The sequence below is a fragment of the Diadema setosum genome, chromosome 6, assembly GCF_964275005.1.
Source record: "Diadema setosum chromosome 6, eeDiaSeto1, whole genome shotgun sequence".
NCBI lineage: Eukaryota > Metazoa > Echinodermata > Echinoidea > Diadematoida > Diadematidae > Diadema > Diadema setosum.
The window spans coordinates 30639566-30644983 of NC_092690.1; positions in this window are offsets into that span (position 1 = coordinate 30639566).

Genomic DNA, 5418 nt, shown 5'->3' on the forward strand with positions numbered 1-5418 from the left:
CACTCTTAGGATTGCTGTGTTTTTTTTTTTTTTTTTTTGTGTGTGTGTCTCAGTCATTTTAAAACAAATTTGGATCAAATAGACGTCGAACTCCTCCTCGAATTACACGCTTTCACAATCATGTGATTTCTCGTTATCTTAAGAAAAAAAAAAAGAAGAAAAAAAAAAACAAACATATGTTGGAAACCTGAATTTACGTCCCAACCAAAACTATGATTTAGCATCTGCAGATGAAACAAAACCCAAATTTATCATTCTGCATTAAAATAGTTCTAAAATCTGATGTAGGGAGAAACAACGAATGTAAAAGTGTTAATCAGTAAAAACAATGTTAAGTATTGTTTAGCACACGAAATGTGAACAATAATAAAGATAGCATTGCTGCTAAACCGTCTACAGTTAAATTATAGTGATATTTCCCTTTATTTTAGGCTCTGTGATACAACTGAACTACTATATGCATCACATTGTGATAACTCGAACATTTTAAATCTCTGCTTCCAATGGTGAACAAAATACCCGTATAAATAAGGAAATAGATTTACAGCGCAGGCATTTAAAAACGATCTTGGCATACGAGGAAGTAACAACATTATTATTTTCAGCCTCCAGCTTTTGCTGGGCATGCATGCTCTCTACACACCTCTCTTCTCAACTGAAACCACCCATTGTGTATAAACAGGTATATTGTGTGGTAGTGACGTACCAACATGAATTACAGTATTGTGAAGCTTCGATTTTTTTTATTTTTTTTTTTTTGACGAGTCTAGGCGCCCTTTAGGTCTAAAGGTTAGCATTTTTTTTTTCGGCGTCGTATATTCCATACTGCTTTGTGTTCTACACAAAAAGGCTGCAGAAAATAGAGCACGCCACACACTGCCACGAGAAGGCTAAATGTAAAGATTTTTTTTTTTTTTTTTTTTTTTTTTAAGAGGAAGGACATGCATTACATATTTGTTCTCTCTCCCTCTCTCTCTCATCATGTTCATAATGGAATACGATTCCCACCAATGTGTTACAAATACAAACGGTATTTCACTTACGACGGATCAGTACAGCAGCTATACTACGACAATGGGGTATGCCTTGTGAAAATGGCGTTTTTAAGTTCATGCATGCCTTCTCTCAGCTTTACTTACCTTCAATTGTGTGTGTGTGTGTGTGTGTTGTGTGTGTGTGCGCGCGTGTCCAATTCATTCAACGTAAACTATCTAATTTTGGTGAACTAGCGTATGCATATGTCAAAGTATAAAGAGGGCGCTATTGCCTTGAGTTATTCGAACATAATAGTACATGTACTCCCCTGAATTGGCCTACCATCACACTGCAGTCTGGAAGGTCCTAAACTGCAAAAGATCAGTCTTCAGACTGTCCGGACCCACAGCATACAAAAGGGGTCATCTTTGGAAATAACAAGGGACATAATGCCTCACCTTTATCCGCATTATCAAAACAATGCAGATACGTACAGTCAGATATTAACAAAATCAGTCTGAAACGTGTAAATCGTCTGGAATGTCCTTTGAAAGCAACAATTTGTGAGACTGCTCGTCCTCCCTCCCCCCCCCCCCATCACCATCAACACACGCCTAAAAAAAGACAATAATGTTTTACCTATAAAATTATTTATTACTTGATTTGATGACACATGTACAGGCCATCCAAGGGAGACAGACAACAGTGGCCATAATAGACAGGGGCGCTATTATAGACAAGGTCGTTGACATAACTTTCCAAGGGGGGGGGGGGGGATTGATTCTACTGACCGTTTGCGGACGTTAGCCTCTGTAAACAGATGGCCGCAAGGCAGATTTGACTGTGCTTCAATTAATTACTGCCAAAGACTTAAATGAGACAAGCGGTTCCCGTTTTCCAAAATGAGTTAACCATTGTGTGTATAAGTGTGTATGTGTGTTACACATAGACTATAATTGTAATGAGATGTGTTTTAAGTGTATAAGTAAAATTAATATGGGGAAGAACAGTATGAAACGGGAAGGATTGAGTAATGAGAGTTTTCTGTTCTCATAGGCGGCATTTTAAAATCTATCTTTTCCCATTTCTTTTTTTTTTTGTAGGGGGGGGAGGGGGAGGGGGTGGGAGTTTACAGAGTTAGCTGTCATGCATCTAGATTGAAAACCATTTACCTGTCAGATTACAATCTATGAACATAGCATCTGAATGATATAGATTTTGTTTTACGATCACATCTTTTTTTTCCCCTGTAAATTGGATTTAAAATTACAACAAACAAATGACAAATATACGCAATGTTTCTGTGTCTATCATTTCATTAAGTCATTCCCATTTTGTCACCATCACCACCATCACTTTCATCTTCATTATCACATTTTTGTTGTCATCATTACCCTGCCGTCGTCGTCATCATCATCATCATCACAAGTCACTTTATTTCTATTCGTCTCTATGGCACAGGAGAATATAAAACAATGCATTTACAGTGTATTATATTTTGTAGTATTTTCCCATTCCGCAAACAATATGTGTATAGATCCCTGGGCTGCCACGTGTTCCAGATTATGCTTATAGTGGCAGTCCTTCTTCTGCATAATTTGTCAGGTAATTATTTGGAAATTTGGTAATAAGATATATATTTTGTTAATGGAACTGATTTACACATTTATGTTCCTTCTTTGAATCATGTACATTGTAATCTGCTTACTAACATTTCATGTGGTATTACTGAAAAGAATTTTATTTTATGTATGACATTGAGTTGGAAGGAAAATAAATCAAACAATCAAATCAAACAGACTTTCATATTTCATGTTAGATATCTCAATATCCAAGAATGCAGTACTGTTGTGAATCGAATTAACTCCCTTGAATCAGAGTAAAGCCGTCATGGCTTCCTCTTTTTTCATAGTTTTGACGAAGGAAATTTCCACGTACATTTCCAGACTTTGGCTGCCACTTTGGCAATCATGGTCATTTCGAATATTGAAAAAAAAAATCAAGGGTGCAAACGTTGCTTTGTCCAGTTTCGGATTCAGCACCCCTCTAAAAAATCTAAAACTACACTGTAAAAAATTTGTTTAGTTTCTAAACACCTAACTAAACACTTTTCTGTGACAGTTTAAAAACACTGCGACGCGTTTATTTATTAAACATGTTTAGGAACTAAACACATCCTGTGTTTATTTTCAGCACACCCGAGGTGTTTATCACACACACATGTTTATGTTTTAAACGGTTCTGATGTTTAAAAACTAAACACCTGCTCTGTTTATAGCCTAAACACCAAACGTTTACACCATAATCACTCACAGTGTTTAAATACTAAACACCGCACAGTCACATAATCACCCACAATGTTTAAGATCTAAACACTGAACCAAAAAATAAACATGACGCACTGTTTACAATGTAAACACTGCGACATGTTTATTCGCTGTGACAGATTAAAAACACTGCGACATGTTTATTTGCCATTTTAGTGTTTATTCTCAGAACACATGTCTGATTTTTAGATCGATCACAAAATTGCATACACTAAACATGTGACATGTTTACATATTAAACATCGCAATTTCTCAGCGTTTATATGATACATGTTTACACCTTATACATGCTGAGTGTTTATATGAGACATGTTTACACATCATACATGGTAATTTCCACGTGTTTATATGAGACATGTTTACACATTATACATTCATGCATGCTAATTTCTACGTGTTGAAATGAGGCATATTATCGTGCATGTTAATTCCCATGTATTTATTAATGTAAAGTGAATTGTTTCCACTTTTTTTTTTTTTGCATGGAATGAGATAAACGCATAACATTATATAGAATTAAATTTACTCAGTATGTACCAAATCATCAGCACACTTACATCGCATAATACCAGGGAAGACCTGGGTTAGCTTTCACAAACATTTTGGCTACAAGAGTCAAAGGCAATTCTCTGAATGCAAGTTATCAAAACATGAGTCAAAGCTTGGGCAATATCTGATGAATAATAAGTTAAAATCCTTTAAAGGGGAAATCGAGTCCAATAAATAAGATAGTCTGATAAAAAAAGAGCAAAATCTTACAAGTTTAACAGTAAAAATTCTAATGAAATTGGATGAAAAATAAGGAAGTTATAAAATTTTGAAGTTTTGTTAATTTCTGCGAAGCAGTTAAAAGTGGATATGAATATGCAAATGAGTGAGTTGACTATGCCATAACCTCACAATTTTCCGTTGATCGTGTACAAAAAATGATGAAATGCAATGTTTATGTTAATGAAATGTGAAACATTATGGTATTGCTGATTGAATAACTTCAGAAAAGTGATCAGTTAGATATATCAGGACTTGAGCCTCGGGAATAATTGCGTTGAATGAAAAACTTGAAATTAAGTAAGTTCTGAGGGAATGACATGCCCACGTTGCCATTTGCATATTCATATCAACCATTCAAGAACTGTTTCCTCAAAAATTAGCGAAACTTCAAAATGTCATAACTTCCTTATTTTACATCCGATTTCGATCAAAATTTTACCAATGAATTCTTAATATTTTACTCTTTCTTATCAGACTAACTTGTATTTGGACTGGATTTCCCCTTTAAATATTGCCATGTTTTGCTATACGACACAATACTGAGTTAAATGCAAGATACCTGGGAGTCACTGGCCTGTACACGAAGACGTGAATGAAATTCTCTCCTATACACACAGTAAAGTTTGTATATGCAGGAAATGGCACACAACTCATTTTGGAGAAAAAAAAAATATTGCATTTAACAATTAATTTTCAGTCACATGTAATTCTTGGCCTACTTTCAAGAATTCTTTCTTTCTACTATATTCAGAACTAATTCTTAATAGTATTGTAAAACAAACTAATAAACTTGTTGATTGTGAATTGCAACTCAACGCTTCGGAAGCTTGACATGTATGTAACACCTCCAGGAACATAACTGCAGTCTGTGAACAAATCCATGCCGACCTTGAAGATTGCATCAATTATTGGCAAAGTGCTTTGGGGTGTACCCGAACCAGATTAACTCACGGCAAATTATACCATGCACAACACTATGGTCGTATTGGTACTGATCAGGGAGTGTAGATGATGCACTCCATCATAAGGAGACAAAAAAAAAAACAACAAAAAAAAACAAAAAAAAAACATGTTTTCACTGTATTTAGCCTGTGGTGAACATCTGCACTCCCTGATCAGTACCAATAATGGAACTTAAATATATACATGATATTGTTCTTTTCACTGCGACGATCACTGAAAGTACATGTATGCTAACAGTACTGTATGGATTTTTCACTTTTGCTATTTTGAGAGAAATATTAGAATGTTAGCGGATTTCAAGGTGAGTGAGAAAAGACGTCTACCTTGCTAGAACCTTGGAGAAAGAAGTCAAACTCAATGGGTATACATGAATAGTCTATTA